General features: G+C 41.4%; 1 protein-coding gene and 1 pseudogene across 2 annotated transcripts in view; both read right to left on the bottom strand.

The window, feature by feature from the left end:
- The window catches only part of KCNH1 (potassium voltage-gated channel subfamily H member 1), a 372,078-nt gene that overhangs the window by 119,590 nt on the left and 229,226 nt on the right, over positions 1-23,262 (bottom strand). The gene's annotated exons all lie outside the window — the stretch shown is intronic.
- Positions 10,527-12,178, bottom strand: LOC140634842 (acidic leucine-rich nuclear phosphoprotein 32 family member B-like; annotated as a pseudogene).

Raw genomic sequence — 23,262 nt, 5'->3', positions numbered from 1 at the left:
TTCTTTTCTTTTCTTTTCTTTTCTTTTCTTTCTTTTCTTTTCTTTTCTTTTCTTTTCTTTTCTTTTCTTCTCTTTCTTTTCTTCTTTCTCTTTTTTTTTAAACTTGCCTCCAGCAGATCAAAGTGAAAATAAAAGAAGAGGGGAGAAGGAAGGAGAGGAGAGGTGGGAGGGGAAGGGTGGGGAGGGGAGAGGGCAGGGAAGGGGAGGGAAGAGTAAAGAAAGTAAACATGCAGAGTGGTGACAGTGGTGGATGAGGTGATGGAAGGATAAGCATAATAAGGACACTTTATTTCTCGTCAGCTTTTTAAAAATCACTTAAAATAAAATTCCTCACAGTTTCTCAAAAAAGGGAGAAGGAAAATTGAGAGACTGTTCTATTTTATGAACCCAAGATGGAAGGAAACCCTAGTGAGAAACAACAAAGTAAGGGCAGTGGAAAAGGAAGTAAGAAGGTAGCTCAACCTCAAGGATCTTGGGTGGAACAGAAAAGAGACATTGCAGGAGTGAGTCTGGAAATAAGAAGTGTGTTTAGCAGGTCACAGCTCCGAAGCCCTTGGCTTATTCTTTGTTTATGCTTACCCTGCTCTCTAGGTCCTGATTGCCTTAGCACCCTAGTCTAGAGCCAGTGGCCATACCACTGCCCCATCTCTCATCTCTGTCTCTTTGGGGCATCTTCTGGAATTGGGATGGGCATCTTATCTGCCTGCTAACAAAGGGGAGTAAAGACAGGAAGACCCCGTCCCTGTGTTAGCAGGGCCTCTCAAGCATTCTGGGTGACTGGCTTCTACAAAACTATTAGGACCTCACCCTTGCACTTTTAATAATTAGTGGGTCAAACAGACTTGTGGGCTTCTTTAGGAAGTTGGTCATTATTTACAAAATTACTCCTGTTGAAAAATGCACCTCAACTTCTAATGTAGAACATAATTTACTCCTAAACTCAAGAAGGCTAAAAAAGTTTTTAAAGGTCGGGGAGGGGCACCTGGGTGGCTCAGTTAGTTAAGTGTCTGCTTTCGGCTCAGTTTGTGGATCTCAGGGTCCTGAGTTCCAGCCCCACATTGGGCTCCCTGCTCATCAGGGAGCCTGCTTCTCCCTCTCCTGCTCGTCCTCTCACTGGCATTCTCTATGTCTCTCTTTTTCAAATGAATAATTTTTTTTTAATCTTTAAAAAAAGATTTTAAGTAAAAAGAGCTATTTCTATAGATGTATCAAAGCTTAGAGATAAGGACTAATGAGTCTTCTTTCTTTTTGTAATAATTTAAAAATCATTGCCCTCTGTGGGTAGTTTATGGGTTTATACAAACTGACTTTGTTCTATACAAAATTCCAAGTGATACATTAAAACAGAATTTAAAGAAGACACTACTCTGTCACCTATGCTTTTTTCTGTACTCTTAATTCCCAGCAGAGGGTCATCAAGCCTCTGCTAGCCCTTATCATCTGGCCACTCCATTTGGCAATGATGGGGACATGCTGGTCCTAGAAGGTGAATTGATATGGATATAGCCACATTGACATCTCTGACATCTTTCTTTTCCCCTTTTATGTCAAATACAGAAAAAGACTAAAAAAGCATGGGTTGAATGAATACACTGAGGGAATAAGTATTGATGCAAGAGACAAATCAGGTAAAAACACAGTAATTTTGAAAAGAGAATCCTTAAAAGTGAAGGTAGGCTTTCAAAGTCATATCGGTAAAAAATTCTCTTGGTTCCACCTTTTGTTTCATCCAGTTTTACAGAGATAGAACATTGTATTAGTTTAAGGTATATCACAAAATGATTTGATATATGTATAGACTGAGAAATGATTACCACGATAAGTTTAGTTACATAGTTAATTGAGTTCTTTGATAATTTCTTTCCCTTCATTTTTCTATTCTTTTTTTCCCAGATCTCCTGTTAATCAGGTGCTGAACTCCTGGACTAATCTAATATTCTTATTTTTCTCTCCAGTTTCCTATCACTTCATGGGAAATTTCTTCCATTTTTATCTCCTATTTCTTTTACTTATTTTTTAGAGAGAGGGAGAGAGAAAAAGAGAGAGAGAGAGAGAGATTGCATGAGGGGGTATGGTGGGGGCAGAGGGAGAGAGAGAGAGACAGAATCTTAAGCAGGTTCCATGCCCAGCATGAAGCCCAATGTGGGGCTCAATCTTATGACCCTGAGACAGTGACCTGAGCCGAAATCAAGAGTTGGATGCTCAACCAACTGAGCCACTTGGATGCCCTGTTTTACCTTTTATTTAATTTTCATTTGATGTTATACTTTGCATTCCCATCAATTTCTTATTCTCTAAATGTTGCTTTTTAATAGCATTCTGTTGTTTCATTGATGTTAATATCTTTTGTCTTCTGAAGATATTAATAATAGATATATTTTTAAGTTTTCTTATCCCTGCTTGGTCTTTGTTTCCTCATTTATTTGTGTTTGCCTGCCTTTCAGATTACAAACATATGGTAATCCTTAGGTGCCTGCTCATAATTAAGAGTGGGACCCTTGTGTGTATGAGTGGGGGAGAAGTCGTCGTTGGGGACCTGGTTGGACTTTGTGTTGAAGAATGTACGGTGTCATCAACTTTAGGATTGTCCTTTTGGATTTTGCTGAGTTCCTAGAGAAGTCCTCAGTCTCCTGGCTGGAGAATGCTTGCAGCATAGTAATCAAGTAAGGAGGTTGAAGGTCTCAACATTCAGTATATAAACTTTGCCTTAGGCTCTTCTGTCATATGGTACCTCTTCCTTTCACTGTCCCTTGTCTCTTCCAGCCTAGAGACTCTCTCAAGAATACACATGGCTTCTGTGAGTGGGGGAGGGGCACTGACTCAGCTTCATAGAAGGAGAAGGATATTTGGGGGTCTAAATGCTGCTTCTTTTTTTGAGAGAGAGAGCGAGAGAGCACATGCACAAGCAAGCAGGGGTGAGTGAGTGGAGGGAGGGCAGAGGGAAAGGCAGAGAGAGAATCTTAAGCAGACTCCATGCCCAGTGCAGAGCCCAACGCGGGGCTCGATCCCATGACCCTGAAATCATGACCTGAGCTGAAATCAAGAGTCAGATGCTTAACTGACAGCCACCCAGGCGCCCCTACAGGGATCTAAATGCTTCTTAAACTTTCAACCAGCCCTATTTTTAGCTCCCCCTTCATTCTCACTGCTAATGACACTATTGCCACTAATGCCTAGGTCTTTCAGGAAATTCTGCTGTAAATCAAATTATTGTCTAGATTTCCCCTCTATCATCTTAGGATTCAGCTTTCTTTGGTCTGCCAAGTCAATCACTGCTTTTTAGCTTTCCAATTTTTGTTACTCTCCTCTCTCGTGCTCTTTGTCCTAATGTGTTAATGTGCTAAAAGGACGTTTCCTTTGTTGTGCTTTAATGGTGTTTTGGGAGTGATCGGATGTAAATGTGTGTGTTCAGTCAACCATGTTTTCTGACAGCCATACTAATGGTTTGCAAAGGCAATTAGGAACTGCTGGCTGTGGCCCAAGGTGACCCCCCACAAAACTGAAAAGTAGTTTTCAAATCTTTAAAGCCAAGAGCTCAGAGCAATGTAGCAATCATACAAAATAAAGCCACCTAAGGGTGGGTACCATCACTACTTGGCAGAAAAGGAAAACGAAGTTCAGTATCAGTGAAACAGCATGCAGGGAGGCCAGAACCCAGGGTCTCTCTGACCCCAAGGCCATACTCCACTAAATTACCCCCTCCTAAGCTTCAGTGTGTGTCAGAATCACCTGGAGGGCATCTGACACAGTTCTGGACACTTGACCCCAGAGTTCCTGATTCCATAGGGTGGGTGGGCCCTAGAGAATATATATCTCTAACAAATTCCCAGGTAATACTGTTACTGCTGGGAACAGTGAGAAGCACGGCACTATCGTTCTCTCTCCTCTTCCACCGTTTGTTTTATTTCAGATTATGTTGTCAAACTCTATGGACATAAATGTTGCTTTTGATTAGTTCTTCATGGTCAAGGCATGTTACATTATTCACCAATTTCTTTTTTTAGAGTAGGTTTATACAGATCAAAAGGAGAGAGCTGCTTTTCTATGAAAAGCCCATTTCTGGGATATAGACTATAATATCCCCCCTTTCCCCTCCTCCCCCCTTCCTTCTCTCCACCCTGTTCCCCGCTTCAACTCTACTCCCACCCTAGCTATCCTGTCACCCCCAGACCTCACAGATGCCGAAAAGAAAAACCAAGGAAACAGAAACCCTTTCCAATTCCTGCTTGTGAACCAGATAGTGCCTCATATTCAATATCTATTAAGATTATGCCTTACTGCTGCTTATTTTAATGAGATTTAATTTCTTCATTTTTTGAAGAAAAAAAAAAGAAGACTCTTGTTAGATGAGTTTCCCTTAGAAGAAAATCGCCAGTCTTATGATCCTCAATTCCCCATTAGCCAGCCATATGATTCGGATGAACTGCTCATTAAGTCATGTAGCTGCACTGGTGGGTTGGGGGTAAAAGTCATTAACACACACAACATTGGCACTGAGAGCTCAAAGCAGTCCAGAGACATCCTTTCACTTCCAAGACATTAATGAGATACAGCAAGTAGAATCTAAATAGCCAGAGAAGGAGCTCAGAAATGGAATCTTCTGCTTTCTCGGTTAAGCACAGCCCAGCAAATCCTAAAGAGGTGAACCCAGTGACTTCTGCACTCACAATATTATCTGATAAGGACAGGAAGATGGTGTCTTCTGACTTACACCTTCTTGGGTTCAAATTCCAGCTCAGCCACTTAGAGCTGTGTGGCCAGATGCAAATTATTTTGCTGTTTATTCCCTTCATTTCCGTCAGTCTAACAAAAGAAATATCACCTGCTCACTTCCCTGGGATGTTGGGAGAATGAGACACTGTGAAAGTACCCAGAGTACTGAATTGGAACAAAGAGACCTTCGATGTTACCGTCTCTTGCAGCTAGTCCGCAAGTCCAGTGTCAGAACACACACATCAGAGGGCAATTTGCTAAGACAGTAGCCTGGAACACTAGCCTGAATGGGAACTATTATCTTTTACTTGTACAGACAGACTTAAAATTTATCATAACAGGAAAACACTGGAATCCAGAGAGAGGTTTCACACCAAGCTCATCCTGCAAAAACAGAGGACTGCAAAGGAGCTTCTCAAATCCATACATGTTAAGAACTTTGACACATCGGGGGCACCTGCGTGGCTCAGTGGTTGAGTGTCTGCCTTCAGCTCAGGTTGTGATCCTGGGGTCCTGGGATCGAGTTTCACATCAGGCTCCCCATGGGGACCCTGCTTCTCCCTCTGCCTGTGTCTCTGTCTTTCTTTCTGTGTCTCTTATGAATAAGTCAATAATATTTACTTAAAAAAAAAGAACTTTGACACAATAGTTGAAATACTATGTGGTGATTCAGAATGAAGCTATTCATTGATTAGGAAGGACTGAAGGATACATGGAAGCATGCAGGAAGGAAGCAGGGACAGGGAGGAGGGCCTGAGAACCCAATTTAAGTCCTCATTCCATGTCAAATTGGCCCACATGACAGCAACACATCTCATTTTGTTAATGTAGTATTTTTGGTCTTTGCTGCTGTTATTGCGCATGCTTATCCTAATGTGATGATGAGTGGGTGTGAGGATAATGTTTATATTGGCATAGTAACTGGCAACTAACTTTTAAAATCTTATTTCTTGAAATCCATAGCTATGGGTCTATCTCACTGTCTGGGAAGAAATGAGTAGTAACAAGGGGGGAGATAAAAAAAAAAGTAGTGCCATGTTAGCAGATCAACTCAGCCTAGGAGAACTATGTACTTTGGAGACAAAAAGTTACAATTTGGAAACCTGGTTTCACTACCAACCCCAGGAAAATCGTTCTTCCTCTCTAAATATCTTTATATAGAATAGTTACCTATAGTTTATTTTTTAATAAGTGGGATCATGTATGCAAACTGCTTACCACAGCACCTGGTATATAATAAATGCCCGATAAATATGATAATTAATAGCAAGATGGTTAAGGACCATCTCCAGAGTCATCATTTCCTGGAAACATTCCTTCACTAAATCATCTGATGTCTTAATTCAACAAACATTAACTGAATACTCAGGCGTGTTAGGTGCTATGGTGGGAAGCAACATGGTGTAGTGAAAATTACTTGGTGTCTGAAAAGAAAGAACGCTATTGGCCCTGCCACTGTTGGGGAGCAAGGATTTCTTTCCCCTTCAAGGGTCCTTCTAGCTGGACTAAGAATCAAATTGACATGAGACAGATTAACAAGAGAAAATAAAAAGTAATAGCATTCATACAGGGAATCCACCCAGACATGACAATTCCAAAGGCAGTCAGGCAAAATGATGTCTACATGTCACCCTGAACTAAGGAGAAGGGGTTAGGGGTCTGGGACTTCAGAAGAAAGGAATCACTTCACAAGGTATAAGAAGAGCAGGTACTTGGTAATTAGAGGTTTGTCCTGCCATACAGATGGGTCTCTCAGGTCAAATTTATCTCTGCTAATAACCAATTTAGATTCTTCTATGTGGTTAATAGAAGGACAAAAGTTTCTCTTCAACCCACAGGGGGTTGATTGCCCTCAGGTCAAAATAATCTTCATGACAAAGTGGCTCATCTTGGGGCATCCTGCCCTTGGCCCCTACACCACAAATTTATGTCCTAAGAGCCTCAGTTTCCTCATTTATGAAAGAGAGAGCATAATCTGCCCATGTCGGGATTTCTGTGAAGATTCACCGAATTCACAGGATAAATATCCGCCACGGTGCTGGCATGGGGTGGATCCAAAAAAAATCTGAGTTTTCTTTCTTGACCCACTCAATGTTAATATCCCTCCATTCATCACCCCGAGACTCAGGTTCCCTCAGTTCTACTGTGATATGTAGGCTTGTGCTTTTCTTTAAACAGAAGACTTTCTGGAGTGCAGGAGTTATGGTGATCATTCCAGGGATATCTTTCTTCTTCTGCATCAGGGCGTGCTCAGAAAGTGCTGTTGGCTGACTACTGGAAGAGACTGTCCCAGAGAGGTGAGTTCCCTCAGGTTTAATGGTACAAGGTTTACAATGTGGGTGGGCTTTTTCTACGCCCCACAACCACTTCTCTGACACCAGCTGGGTGTCCTACAATTCAACTCCATTCTGAGGCTATCTGCCAGAGGCAGCATCAGATTCCACAGATTAAGGGCTCAGCCCCAAAGACTGCCTCCACTTAAGATGCCATTTGCAAGTCCAGATTGCTACTTGTACTTCTGACAATAGTTCCCATGAACTCCTCCATAGGTTCGATTAATTCGCTAGAGCAGCTCACTGAACTTGGGAAACCTGTGTACTCACTAGATTAATGGTTTATTACAAAAGATATTAAAGGAAAGGAGCCAATAGCCTGATGAAGAGATACACAGGGCAGGCCCTGAACAAAGGAGTGTCTGTCTTCCTGGAGTTTGGGGCCCGGCATGGCACTTGGAAGCGTTCTGGTTCACCAACCTGAAGCTCTTCAAATCCTCTTCCCTTGGTTTCTTATGGAGGATTCATTACATAGGCATGATTGATTAAATCATTGGCTATTGGTGAATAAAGTCCATATTCATCCCCTCTTCCCTCCCAGGAGGTTAGTGGGGGAGCAGAAATGGGGTGGGGGTTGAAAGTTCCAACCCTCTAATCATTTGATTGGCTTTCCTGGCAACCAGCCCAGATCCTTAGGCGCCTCCAAAAGTCACCTCATTAATACAACAAGAGACACTTTTATTGCTGTCAGCAGAGGAAATTCCAAGGGTTTTAGGAGCTCTGTGCCAGAAACAGGGAGGAAAAGCAAATATGTATTTAGCCCTATAAATCATAACATCACACAAAGGCTTCATGAAGTGGTCTCAAACCAGGATCAATCACTTGCTTGGGCAGTCAGAAATGCAAATTCTCATGCCCACTCCAAATCTACTGAATCCAAATCTCCAGAGGTGAGACCCAGGAATTTGTAGCTCTTCAAACCCTGCAAGTGATTTTTTGCGGCATCTTCATGTTTGAGACACACTGCTTTATACCCCAGGGATCCCCACTATTTCTCTAATAAATTGTCAGTATAATGCTCTACTTTAAAGGAGGAGAATGGTCTAAGGGGAAAAAATACTGGGCCATATTGAGGAAGCAGGATGAGGCCAAGAAGGCAGCTAGCCTTACCCCTCTAGACAGAATAACGACAGTGAAGCCAGGAGAGAATGAGGGAATGATCCCACAGGTCAGTGGTACCTGCATGCAGGGAATACAAATGACTATACTCTCTTCTCAGTGTCCTACCAAGACTATGTCCTCATTCCTCCTCAAGCTGGACAGTTTTCTTCTGAGCACAGAAAGTGTCCCTGAAATCAGGGAATTTAAAACACTCATACATTCTGTACTTTATAACAAAAAAAGCCTGAAAACTCTCACTTAATATCTTGCTAAGAATAGCACAAATTCCTATAACCACGCTGAAACTCTGCTGTGTTGGTGAATGTCACTTAACAAGCAAAATTCTTACAGGGGAGACAGAAGGTTATTTTCAGCTATTTCTCATCTGTCGAATAAAACAACAGCTCCCACTCCACAGTAACCCATTAACCATGCAGTCTGTGCCATCTCATTTCAACCAGTGTTTTAATAGCACCACAGATAAAAGCACAGCAATTTCCACAGGCAATTACTTCTGCAAATGAATCAAGAAGGTCAGACACAGGTTGGAAAGGTCTCCAAATAATTTGCTACTTTTACTTATTTTGTGCTTGCTGAGTTCCTGATTGCAAAGAGACAACCACTTAGTTACAGTACACCTGGCTAAAAAGATAGAGTGGCTTGCAGGTTTTCAAACCCAGGTCTTGCTTGACTTCATAATGAGAGCCCTAAGTTTATATCTGGCCAATATGAGTCATCAAAGAGAATCTAATTAGCAAAGCCATTTAAAATAATACATAATTTTTAAAGCCATTTAAACAGGCATGTTAACCTGAAGGGAGCTCATTTTCCAATAGTAGTTATGTCTACTCCTAAAGTTATGAGCTCTCAGAAAGTTCAAATTTTTCTTCTCCCTCTCTAAACAACGACAAAAAAGAAAAAAAGTGTTTTTTTTTTTTCAAAAGACATTACTATCACCATGGTGAATTAAATTGGAACAGCACAATGCATGAAACGTCTCAAAGAAATACCTCTTCCAATAATAGTAAGAGAAAGAAATTAAAATCACTTTATCCATTGTTGACAACTCTGATCTTGGCACTTCAGAATCTGCTGATTTTCCTACTTGAATGACCAGCAGTCTCTTAGTTTCTCAAAGGCAGTCCTGGAATTATTTGGTTGCTAAGTGACATTGTAGATCCCAGCACCTCTGTCCACACTGTCTCAAGTGACCATGACCCAACCAGCTTCCTACTCCACGGCATGCCGAGGAGTGGAGAGAACAGAAACTCTCATCTTGGACATATCTTTCGTTCTTTCATGAGTCAGTGGTCCTCATTCTGGCTCTGCTGTCTCATAGCTGTAAGCCAAGTGACTTCACCTCTTTGTGCAAAGAGACCCAAATATTTGTTTCAAAAAGGAGTAATAACAGTAATAATCACAACTGAAATTTATATGCTTTTTATGATGTACAAATCACTATTCCAATCATTTTGCATACATGATTTATGTCCTGGTAGCTACTACTACTAGTATCTTCATTTTATAGATGAAAGCTGAGTCCAGAATGTCTAAGTGATTTGCCCAAAGTCACGCAGCTGGGAAATGACAGATGGAGGATTCACACGCAGGCAGGCTGGCTTGGGAGCCCACTCCACCATGGCACCAGGCGCCTCTCTTAAACACATGTCTACTGTATACCAGATACTGCTCCGGTGCTGCAGATACACCACTGGCTCACTGAAATCTCTTAAGAGCCCTATGAGGAAGGGACTGTCACTAGCCTTATTTGCAGACAGGCCACAGAGAGGTTAAGTAACTTGGCTAAGGTCACACCTAGTAAGCATGGAGCTAGATTCAACCCCAGTCCCCTGCCTGAAACATTTATGGAGGGTTTCTCAGCCTCCACACCATTGATACTTTGGACCGGCTCATTCTTTGCTGTGGGAAATTTTTTTTATGTTAAGATTTTATTTACAAGCCTCCGTTGTTGTACGGAAAGTAAAAATGCTGTTATAGTCTTGATGTGACTAGTAGCCACTGGCGGTTGACGCGCCAACCACTCACTCACCAACCACCCATGCTACAGCAAGCCTCCAGAACCTAACAGCACTTACAATTTTGTTGGGGTGAAGTTCCCAAGTTGATGGTGGATTTTGAAGAGGGACCAAATGGTGAAAGAATGTAACAGGAACTATTCTTTGGCTCTTTGGGTGGGTGGTGTCCTGTGGTTGGTATCACAGATAACCTTTATTACTATTATTATCTAAACTGCTACCGATGAGCAGTCCAACCAATACTAAACAGTTCTTTCTTTGCAGGTTATTTTGGTCTTAATTATCATCTTCATCAGTTTCTCTTTTCCTCTTTTACCTTCCCCCTTTCTTCCTCCTCATCCCCTTAATCTTCATCACCTTGCCCATCAGGTCCAAATTCTTCCTCCTCACTGACTTCAATTTTATCCTACCCCTCCCCCATTTACACTTCTTCCTCTTCATCTTCTTGGTTATCAAACTCCTCCTCCTCCTCACCATCCTCATCCTCCTCATCTTCTCCTACAGCTGGCTCTTCTTCATGCACACCATCTACCTGGACTTCTGGATCCTCTCTGTCCTAGCCATCCAGGTAGGTCAAGCTGGGGAAGATGCTCTCTCCCTAGCTATTCAGACTAGTAACCCCACGGTTAGAAACAGATTCAGGCTTTTCAGACATTCCCACTTTTTCAGAGGTTCCAAGGTGCTGATATTTTGCGGTAGATTGCACTGAAGTTCAGATGTGTGAAATTTGAAAGGCTTTCTGCTAACCTGTCCAGACCTCTAAAGACGCTACTGACATCCAGCTCAAGCTTTTTCAATTTAGGTATCTAGGAGAGATTTGAAACTGAAATCAAGCCTGCATTTATGGAACTGAGCAACTCTACACTCACAAAGTCAGTGCTCAGCCCACAATTTTCCCGTCATCTGATCTGCAGTTGTCCGAGACAAGTTTTCCAACACCTGCGGGGTCTGGTTCCTCAGCTCCAAGGGGAGCCTTCTCTTCAAGTCCACGGTGTCTCTTCCTCACTCTTCAAACTTCACTTTCCACATAGAGGCAGAGAGATGACAGGCATCCGGGCCTGTGCGGGGAGGGCCCCCAGACGGTCGGGCACTGGAGCCCCCCGGGACCCAAGTGACTCCCCGGGGGGGCCCAAGGAAGGGCATGGGAGCACAGCGCTGGTCTCACTACCACACCCCTCCCAGCCACCAGCCACACTGCACTGAGATGCTGGGGGGCGGGTCGGGGCAGCTCAGCTTGGCTTGACTTGGCCCCTTGAATAAATAAACCAACCAAAGGAGGAAGTCAGACAAGAAACAGGGCTGCAGGGAATCTAAAGTCCCTCTGATCTCCAAGAAATGACTATGATTATGAATTATGATTGTGGAATTGGATAGAAAAATTGAAGTGGATGATAATACACCAGGTCTATTCAAGATGATAAAAACTTAGCCTTTCTCATCTCCTTAGAGACAGAAAGACAATTTTCAGCCTAATGGTGATGTCCATAATTGACTCTGAGGACTTCTTATAAGCCCAGATATCTGTCTCCTGCAAAGATTTTGATGAGGTAGAAATAATTTTCCTGCTATAACCTGTACCATGAGCCTCTGTTGCTTCCCCACCCTAACTCTGACACATCATAGCAGTCAGAGCTCTGCAGTCACACTGACTGAAGAGTTAAATACTAGCTCTGCTACTTACTTGCTGTGTGACTTTGAGCAAAGCACTTGATCTCTCTGAACTCCATTTTCTCCATCTGCACAAATAGAGAATAATACCATCCTTGGTGAGGACTAAACATGATGAAATATATGAAATGCTCCACGTAGTACTTGCTCAACACATGTTGCTATGTTATTATTATTCAACATCCAACTCAAAACAAAACCTAACTCTTTCAGAAGCCTTCAGGAACCATCACATCTAACTACCCCCCTTCTGCTCCCCAGTGTAACTCATGTGCAAAATCAACAATCCTCAGATGAGTCCTGCCTACCTGGAACCATCATGACCATGTTTGTCAATCGGGGGGCATAGCAGAATCATCAAAACAGCTTTTTTAAGATTATATTTTCCTAGGTTTAGTTATAGTCAGGGGTGAACTGAGGTGAGAAGAGGGTGAGCAAGTAGATTTTTTTTAAAACTCCCCATGATTCTTACAGGCACCATTATCTCATCCACTTCTGTGAGCCTCTAAATTATCTGTGAGTAACCACTGGATGCCTTGTTTTGAAAAAGTCTGGTTATGTTCAACTATTCTAAAAATGTTTAAGGAAAAGAATATGATGCCTTTATGAAACAGATTATAAAAGAACAGGCTTAGCCAAGAAGCACTTAACGCTAACTGGGTACTGATGATTTAAAAAAAAATAAAAGAGGGGGTGTAGTTAATTGAAGAAACTAGTAACTTTTGAACTTTCTGCTAGTTAAGAAGAAATAATCATAGGCTAGGTTCAGATTTTACAGAAACTAGAAAAAAATTGCAGCCTTTACTTTTTTCCCCTCTTTTCTCACTTGAAAGAGGAAAGATTAAGGAATAGTATGGAGAGAAAAAGGTAATTTTAGGCCTTGAAATTAGCAAGGTCAATATTTTTCATGAAGAGAGATGGCTAAGGGTGGCTGGCCAAATGTCAGGAGGAAGGAACAGAACCTTCACCAGGGCTTTGAGCAGCCAAGCCTTGAGTGTCTGCCATGACACTTTGGACAAGTCAAGGGCCCTGGGCTTCCAGCCCTGAATCACTGGGCCTGCAAGACAGTCAAGGTTACCCAGGGGGAAGAAAGCAAAAGAAAAATTAAGCTAAGCAGTGGTGGATGTGTTGAGCTTAGGGAGGGAAAAAACCCAACATTCAACTTGTATTTAGCTGTTTGATAAGATATGTACATATCTTGATAAATCTGTCCAAAAAATAGCAACCAGAAATTATTATATTCTATTCTGTTGACAGTATTGTTGCTAATAGAAAAGGACCAACTGGTAAATTCCTTCAGATTTCTGATTCAGTTTTACCATACCAATACCACTCAATAGTTGCCTTGGGGGTAGCTACCAGGGACTGTAAGAATGGTGCATATAAAAATATGATCAGCCTTGAGGTAAGCAGAAGAAACCATCCCTAGGAAATGCTTCTGGAGAGGCAACACTCAGGATAGAAGGAAGCATGTGGGAAGGTGTTCCAGACAATGGAAAGAACATCTCCAAAAGTGCAAAAGGCAGGGATAATGACAATGTGGGCTAGGGGACAGGTGAGGTTATTTAGCTGTGGTATTAAGTACATGGAAACAAAGTCTGCATTTAACTGTAGACTGCATTTGGGGAAATGAGTGAAGAAAGCTCTTATGCATAAGAGGATGCCAGAACTGAGTCTTGAATTATTCTGGTAAATGAGGAAGTGAGGGTAAATGGAAAATTCTGGGCAAAGGGAACAGTATGACCAAGCCCAGATGGTTGAAAGAACAAATCTTGTTGAGGAACTGCAAGTCTCTCAGCATAGCTGATTCTTAGAATTCAAGAATGGTGATGGGGTGACTCTAAGATGTCATGTGACAAGACAACACCATGAAAGGCATCCTTAGGTTTTATCTTATAAGCAGTGGAAATCCATATTTACACCTGGTATCTCCACTCTTGGGCTCAGCACAGACATGGCAAACTCAACCAGCATCCTGAGATGCAGAATTTGCTCCACTTGCAGATTCCAGGGGAAGAATCAGAGCAGCCCCCAACTGCGTCACTCTAACAGCTGGCTTCAGGCCAAGGGGGACACTAACCATCTCAATATTTATGAGTGATCCACTGGTATCACCATACGTTTTAAACTTCTAATTTGGTTTGCAAGATGGGCCATCATATTGATATTACATTCATTCTGATACAGATGTTGGCTAGTCAAATTTTCAAATTGCCATAGCTTCTGTAGCTTTTGAAATGTTTTCCAACTTAATTCAGCACCCAGGGAGGAGTTTCAGAAAGATGTTTTCACTGAGTCAAGTCTACAGTCTACACATGGGCTAGTAAATGGAAGACCAGAAGTAGACTCTCATCCAGCATATACACAAGGGGCAGAGATCCTGATTCCGTGACAGCCCTCTATTTCTCTTCTAAAACTTAGATTTCATTTGAGGAATATAAAAAAATAGTGAAAGAGAATAAAGGGGAAAGAAGAAAAAATGAGTGGGAAATATCAGAAAGGGAAACAGAACATGAAACACTCCTAACTCTGGGAACGAACTAGGGGTGGTGGGAGGGGAGGTAGACGGGGGGTGGGGGTGACTGGGTGACGGGCACTGAGGTGGGCACTTGATGGGATGAGCACTGGGTGTTATTCTACATGTTGGCAAATTGAACACCAATAAAAAATAAATTTATTAAAAATAAATAAATAAATAATCCATAAATAAATAAATAAATAAATAAATAAATAAATAAATAAATAAATCTTAGATTTCAGCTCCACTCAGAGAGGCTCTTCTGAGCCAGTCAACCCTCTTGTTGCCCCCTAAATCCAAAAGGAAGGAGGCAGAGAACCTGAGCAGTGGCAGGCTTGGTTGACCCTGGGAAGCTAAACATTGCCATCAATAAGAGGAGGAAAATGGAAGTTCTGAGGGGCCCACACTTACTACAGAAAGAGCAGACAATAGTCTCTACTCTGCCCTGAGAGGTATGATTGAAACCCTGGGCTGTTCCCCAGTATGACTCTCAGGGGCTCTAACAGAAATCATCCAACTTTCAGTTGATATTATAATAGCTCTAAATTCTCTACCAACAATGCATTAGTGTGGACCACTCCCACCGGTATCCCGCCCTTGGGTGGCTCCTGCTCCTCCCTGGTCTCTGATTACAACAGATGGACTGGGGTGTCAGAATGATAAAAGTGAGCCCCATTTGGCACATGGTTGTTTAATCAGCAGCAGTATATGCTCAGCTGCTTAGAAACTGCGGGCCATGTACCCTCTTTAGAACTAAAAACAGTTCAACTATTAATGCAGAAATGAATGGGTTTTCAGATAATCACTTCAGTCTAATAGCCAAACTTGATCTCTTTATTTATTCTCTTATTCCACAAACATTTACTGAGCATCTCCCTTGTGTTAGGTGTGGTATTAGCACTGAGGTACAATGTCTGATGAGAGCAGTGTCTATATGAATAGACAAATGAGACACAGTGTGGTCAGCACAATCTAGACTTAGGGGTGGGGGTTAAGGCGTAGGAGTGGGCAGGGTGTACAGCATCCCCAGAGAACAGTTTTGAAGGATAAACAGAGTTGGGAGTATGGCAGTGGAATGGGAAAGGAAGACTTCCAAGCAAAAGCACACGGTCCAGCCCTTGGGCACAGGGTATGGATGGCGAGGGCAGTGAGAGAGGAGGCTGGACAGGTGCACAGGGACTAGGCTTGAAGCCCTGTGTCAGGCTAAGTAAGATGCTGGGATTTGCACAAATCAAGACTTGCTCACCAAACCCACCTCTGAACCAGTGGATGTTTCCAGAGCTTCATTAAATATAATGAGGGGACAGGCACTGCCCTTTGCTGAAGAATTTACAGGTATTCGGTTATGTCCACCAATTAAGTCTCAGTGCTCTGGTTAAATCCTAGCAGAGTCATGAAGTCACTGCAGCTAAATCAGCCAATCAGTAAAGAACATGGATCGAATGCCCAACCTCCGCAACTACCAGCCTCTCCTTTGTTTTTTTTCTTTTCAGTCCTATCACGCAGGATCAACAGGCTCAATGATATTTTGGTATCATTTCTGCACACTTCTTCCATCACCCTCCTCATTTTAGTTACCCATCTGACCATTTCCCCTGTTCCACTCCTGCTGCTGCTTCTGGTGTGCACAGCCATCCCTCCTCAAAGGCCCCCAAGCCCTCATCCTCTCTCCAGTCCCTTCCAAACCACCTCAAATCTTGCTTCTACACAGTGGTAGCCACAATCTGAAGACACTCTTTGGATCATATCATTCCTGGCTCCAAATTTTAGAAGTTCCCCACTGAACTCAGCATCTGGTCTATCCTCCTTGGGTCGGTGCCCAGGCGGGGGTTCCAACATGCCTATCCACACTTATCTTCACTACTCATGCTCACGCAGCTGGGCTCGCCCAGTGCTTCACTTTGACTTCTGTTTTAGCACTTGTCACACATAACTCACAATGTCGTTGTCTTTAGACATGCCTCCTCTCCACGGGGAAGGCAAGTTCTGTAAGGGTAGGGGTGACAGGTATATTTCCTCACCTCTGTTGCTCTTCTGCACCTGGCACAGGGTAAACTCTCAACACATTACTGATGAGCTGAATTTCACTCTCCAGAAGAACCCAGTGAGTTCTTGGCCACCAGTGCTTCTATTTCTTCCTGTGAGCTGCTCCTGGCCTAGCCCGGTTCTACCGATGGTACCCATGGTAACAAATGGCCATCTCAGACACTATGGTAATGTAAGAATGGGCTCCAGGCAGTCAATTACTTGAGGACAGCAAAAAGATTCTATAACTTAGTAATGCAGTTTGAGTGAAAAGGAGAAAAAAAAAATCCAAATTTGAAAGTTCATAGGCCAGCAATATTTTCCACAAAAGAGAACTGATTCCCAGTTGTGCATAAAATTGTTCCAAAAGTAACTGGTATGCCCGAGAGGCTTCCTGAGGTTGAAGACTTCTGCCAGAAGAGTGGCCAGTAGAGCTCAGTTCAAACATTTTTCCCCTAAGGACCATATTGCATCAAGAAAAGGCCCAACGATGACATGTACTCTCCCTGCATTTTTTTTTTTACAGCACATCTTAATCTGGTCATGTCTTTTTCCTGCTTAAAAGCCTTCCAACACTCTTCTTACTGGAGAACAGAGTCCAAACACCTTAGTAAAAAAAAAAAAAAAAAAAAAAAGGCTAACATTTATTGAGTGCTAGCTTTATGCCGAGTACTAGGTCAAGTATTTTACAGAGCTTATTTCATTGAATCCTAGCGACCTATATAACAGGCACTATTTTAGTACCTATTTTAAATATCTGAAAACTGAGGTACAGTGAGGTTACATAACTTGGCCCAAATCACACAGGAACCAGTGGTAGAATCAAGACTTGAACTAGGCAGTCTGTGGCCTGAGCACTCTATCCCTGCACTGGCCCTTGCCTACTGGTGTGGCTCCGTCTCTCACAGTGATCCTCTGTCCCTTGTCCTCCCTAAGCCCCTCTTGGCTTTGTTCAGTACCCTGATTATGCCCAGTTCCCTCAGTCAGCCCCTGGACCTTTGTTGCCAGAAAGTCCATTATTCTGATGAATGTGACCCTCTCAACTGGGGTCTCAAATTCAAGCGTTAGGACTGCTTTCCACTCTTAAAACCTTGAGGACAACAAAGAATTTTTGTTTATGCAGATTATATCTGTCACTACTTACCATGTTACAATGTCAATCTGAGAAAACTTAAAAATATTTATTTATCCACTTAAAAATAATAACATGTTCATTAGAGGTTAACAGACATTGTGTATGTTACAAAAATAGCAACACTATCCAAAACATTAAAAAATTAGTAAAAAGAGTGCTACTGCTTTACATTTATATAAATCTTTTTAATGCCTGGTTTAAGAGATGACAGCTAAATTTTTTGTACCTGCTTCTGCCCTCAACCTGAGGTGGCATGTTGTTCTGGTTGAAGTATATGAAGAAAATCCAGTCTGACAGAGGTATGTAGTTGGCAAAGGGAAGAATATTTTAATAGCCCTTTCAGACAACTAAGGACATTCTCCTCTGATACTACCCTAAAACTCAACAAGTGGTAGCTTCTTAGAGTTTAATGTGGGATCTGAAATCATATCATTGAACTCTTCGTATTCTGTTATATGAATACATTGGTCTACTTTGCACTTCGAATGGGTCTTTTACCCACATATGATTTTGTGACATCACGCATTGGTCATATGGAAAATATGAGTTCATTAAGTGATGCAGATCTTCCAAAAGTCAACACATTCCATCAAACAATACCAAAAACCATACTCGTTAATATTGCCATCAATTGAATCCACACAGTCTTTTGTATTAGAAACTGTCACATTCGTGATGGCAGTTACCAGTTTTCCATAATTCCAACTTTTGCTGGAAAGCTTTAATTTTATAATTGGTAACAAATACTGTCAGTCATTTTCCTTGACATGATGGGCTCACCTCAGTGATTTTTCATGAAAATGTTGTCCAAATACCCAAGACTGGAAAGCGATACTTTATGTGTCATTTATTCTTTCGAGTAAAAATGGCAGTGAAAACAGCAGGAAAAGAGACCCTGTTGCTGTGTGGAATCCAATTGCACAAATGCTTTTCCTTGAAGCAGCCGAATTTCAGAACGCAGAAGTGCTTTACATATGCTTCCAATTTTGTCACACAGAATGTTAAAATATATACTCAAGGGTCAAGATTGACTAAATTTAACTATTCTTATCACTTCATCAAGGGCATTCTTCAGTAAAACTGTGGGGTTTTTTTGTTTTGTTTTGTTTTGTTTTGTTTTAGCAAGTGCTTGGTACTGAAGAATATAATGACAACTAATACAGTCTGGGACTGCCTTGATTCATGCTAAGGTCTGGCTACTTACACACCATTGCTTTTGTACCATCAATGCACACATCAACACAGTAAAAGAGGCAGATAAAGTCTTTGCATTATTGTATAAATAGCTTTGCAATCTCTTTGGGAAGGTCTTGGGAACCCTGGGAATACAAAGATCCTGCTTTGAGAACTGTTGCCCTTACACACCTCTTTAGTGTCATTTTGAATGCTGTTTCCCCGAGGAATCTTACCACCTCCCCTCCTTCTGAGCCACCACTGTGATTTGCACAAACTTCTGGCATAGTTATAACATTTTATGATGCATAGTTAATTATATCATCTTTCTCATCTACAACTGTAAGTTTCTCTAGGCAGAAACCACGTCTTATTTAATCTCTAAATACCAAACCTTTAACAGTGTCAAGCACCTGGTAAGTGCTTGATAAATACTGTTGAATGAGTGAATAATTTGTATGGTAGATTGTGTTTTCTAAAGCTGGTTATGACAATATGTCCCATCACACTTACTCTTCTATATTCTTGCCACATACCAGGTTAGTCCCCTCTCTTTTAACGTGGTAGGCTTTGTGACTGCATCAACCTTCAGAGCATGGTAGAAGAGATGCCATGTGACTTCTAAGGCTAGGTCTTTAAAGTGCCATGCATTTCTGCCTTCATCCTTGGGGACAGTCACACTTGGAACCCAGCCATTATACCAGGAGAAAGTCCAAACAGCCTCTGGAGAGGCCTACATGGAAAGCAACCTGGGTCCCTGGCTCAAAGCCCCAGTTGGGTTCCCAGCCTACACTCAGGTACTACCCAGGTGAGTGAGCCATCTTAAAAAAGATCATCCGGTGTCCAGTTAAGCTGAGCCACTGACAGCAGGTGGGACAGAAAGCAGACATCATGATGAACCAATGACCAGTTGCAGATTTACAAGCTAAATTAAAAAATTGCTACTGTTTTTAAATCACTACATTTTGGGGTAATTTGTTATGCAGCAACAGGTATTCTATAAACTTTATATTTGAGTTACACTCCCTACCAAACTGTCAGGTCATAGGAAAAAGAAACTATGATATACTTACTCCAGTATTCTCTCCCACATCTAGCATAGGGCTGGACACATTGTAAGTACTCAAATGTATATGTTGACTTAAGTCGGTGCTTGTTTTGGATGCCACATATCCAGTTAAATATAATCAATATAATCATGGATCCTACACAGGGAAATGTCTCATTTCCCAGGACACAATTAAATACTACCATGCCCATTAGGAAATGACATGAAATGTAAAACACAAGCCATAAAACCCTGATCTCCCTATTTTCCCCCATGAATTAAGCTACAGAAGGATTTTAAATAGTCGTTACTAGACAAATGTCTGTCTACCTAGCTGCTTGCCAGCTCAGATGAGAAGCATGAGGTAGCCAGTTAGGAAGTCAGACAAGGGATGCCAGAGAAGACAAGGCAGATGAAGAAAATGTTGGCATGTATTACTTACATAACTTGCTATTTTTGTGATTGTTTCCACTTTTAAGCAACCTTGCTTTATTTATAGCTTAACATTATTAGCTAAATTAAGAAAGCAAAAATCGTATTATGTATTTTTAGCACTAATTTAAAACCATAAAAGAAATTTCACGGGATTTGTTAGTCAAGAAAAGATCTACCTCGGCTGAATGCATCAATAGACATAAACTGAATAATGTTAGTGGAAGTTATTCCAAAGAAATGGAGACCAAGGAGCTTGTGCTAGTTTTATTGGAAGTACCATTCCTCATATACAAAGTTTGGATTTGGGGGTGCCTGGGTGGCTCAGCAGTTGAGCATCCGCCTTTGGCCCAAGGCATGATCCTAGAGTCCCGGGATTGAGTCCCACATCGGGCTCCCCGCAGGGAGCCTGCTTCTCCCTCTGCCTGTGTCTCCGCCTCTCTCTCTCTCTCTGTCTCTCATGAATAAATAAATAAAATCTTTAAAAAAACAACAATAACAAAGTTTGGATTTGTAGGTGTTTGAGGGTGGCATGCTAAACCCAAAAGTGTGTTATTGGCAGATATGTTCAAGTATGATACCTCTAAAACTACGCGGGCAGAATTTACTCACACATGTTTTTTTAAAAATAAGCTCAAAACCAAAAGAACTATTTGAAATAAGAGGACTGCATTAGAAAGCCACAGAAGCAAATGTTCAAAATTTTACCTATTAACACTTTGCAAGCTTCTAATAAAATAGCACTTTGGATTGCTAAAGAAAAAAAAAAAAACCCTCATGCAATCAATAAAATGGTGAAAATCTGCATCAGAGGTATTTGCTTAGAAATGTTGGGTGAATCTGTGGTGAAAAGGGTAGCTCCAGTACCACTTTCAAATGATATCACAGAGTAACATGCCAGGCTAATGATACAGAAGACCAACTCACAGACCAAATAAAACAAGCAAAGGATTTCTCATTGCAACTTGCCAAGTGCACCAATACTACTAACATGGCAATAATCTTTCAGTACATATAAGACTCAAATATGGGGATCCCTGGGTGGCGCAGCGGTTTGGCGCCTGCCTTTGGCCCAGGGCGCGATCCTGGAGACCCGGGATCGAATCCCATGTCGGGCTCCTGGTGCATGGAGCCTGCTTCTCCCTCTGCCTGTGTCTCTGCCTCTCTCTCTCTCTCTCTGTGACTATCATGAATAAATAAATAAAATCTTAAAAAAAAAAAAAAAAGACTCAAACATGATAGTGATATGAAGAATCCCGCCCTTTTCCGCATGTTCACTGCCAAAAGACACAGCTAGCTCTCCAACGTATAAAGCTAAAAAAATTACATTGTCAACAGATGTGGTTTGGAGTTTAAGTTTTGTGTAGAGTATGTTCTGAGAGCACAGCTGCAAAGACAAGAAAACATTCTGGAATTATACAGATTAATAAACTTCGCACCAGAGTGTAAATTAACGCATTGCTGCCTTTGTTGAGAAAGACTTGCTTCAAAAACAAGTCAACTCAACGAAACACTACATTTACTACACTTAGTGATGTAGTAAACATTGTACAAAAATTCTGTAAAGGTAAATGAATTAAATTCATGATTACTCTGAATAAATTATTGAGAGGGAAGCCAAGAATAAACAACCGTATTATATGTTGACATTTGATGGTTATCAAGAGGAAAAGTTGTGTCAAGAATGTCTGAAATGCTTAGTGTTCTATCAACTTTGTCCCCACTTTACAAAGATGTAAATTAGAGCTCGAAACTTGTTTCTTAAAAAAAAAAAAAAAAAAAGAAACTTGTTTCTTTGTCCATCCTTGTTATTTTAATGATATTAATACTTCCATGTAAGGGAGGAACATATTTTTTTAAAGATTTTATTTATTTATCTATTCATTCATTCATTCATTCATTCATTCATTCATGAGAGATACAGAGAGAGAGGCAGAGACATAGGCAGAAGGAGAAGCAAACTCGCTGAGCCTGATGTGGGACTCGATCCCAGGACCCCAGAATCACTCCCTGAGCCAAAGTCAGACAATCAACCACTGAGCCACCCAGGTGTCCTGAGGAACATGTTTTTCAATGACAGATAAGACTGAGAACCCAGAACAAAAGCTAGCAATTTAAGAATACAGTTTCCATAGTTTACAACATGTTCCAGATTTAACAAGCATCACTGAAGGATGGGGTGATATTGATATAGCATGTCTGAAAAAAGTTATTACCAAATATTTTTGGAATTTGAGAAAATGTTTGGAATTTATTTTTTAAGTGTATGCATAGACAATTCTATGGATTCCTTTTTTTCATCAAAAGATCATTTAAATTTAACTAGCATTTTTGGAACTGGCTACTGATGAAGAACTGAAGATGAATTTGGAAACACAACACCACTTGCCTCATTTTAGATAAAAATTACAAATGAATATTCTGAGCGAGGCTAAATTAACTAGAGTCGCTTTTTTATTCCAGTGAACATTTATATGAGGCCACCCAGAGCACCTGGATGTTAATCCCACCACCGTAAGGAGAAATGCAGGGGCAGATCCTAAATGACCTTGAATGCCCTTCATAACATACCTTGGAACATAAGCCACATAAACTTCCAGGAAGGTCTTTCTTTCCTGTCTCCAGACCCTGTAGGAGAATGTTCTATTCCTTCATGCTGGGAGTAGTCTTATTCCACTCTTCAGTAATAATTATTCTTGTTCACTGTTATTCAGAAAGTCATTGCAAATCATTTCTGAAAGCACTTGCTCTTGAACAAAGGGGTTTAGATGAGGATGGCTCAGAGGATTAGTTGTCACCATCCTAAAAGATGTGGACTCTACCTGGGAGTGGAGCCCTGCAGTTTTTTGAGATTGGTGTGTAGTTCCCAGAACCACATATCAGAAAAGACCATCGAGTTGCCAACAACTACTTTCATTCAGCATGCTTTTGCTAAGTGTTTAAACTATGGCTTGTGTCCTTGATGCACTCAGGTTGGGTTTCATCATCTATCCCCCAAGAACAGCATTTTTGTCAATCCAACCTAGACTCAATAAATTAGCAAGCAAGAAGCAAGCTCATCTATGCATGGTGTTCATTCA

The sequence above is a fragment of the Canis lupus genome, chromosome 6 (genome assembly GCF_048164855.1).
Source record: "Canis lupus baileyi chromosome 6, mCanLup2.hap1, whole genome shotgun sequence".
In the NCBI taxonomy this organism is placed as follows: domain Eukaryota; kingdom Metazoa; phylum Chordata; class Mammalia; order Carnivora; family Canidae; genus Canis; species Canis lupus.
The sequence above is the reverse complement of the archived record's forward strand: the minus strand, read 5'-3'. Positions and strand labels throughout refer to the sequence as shown.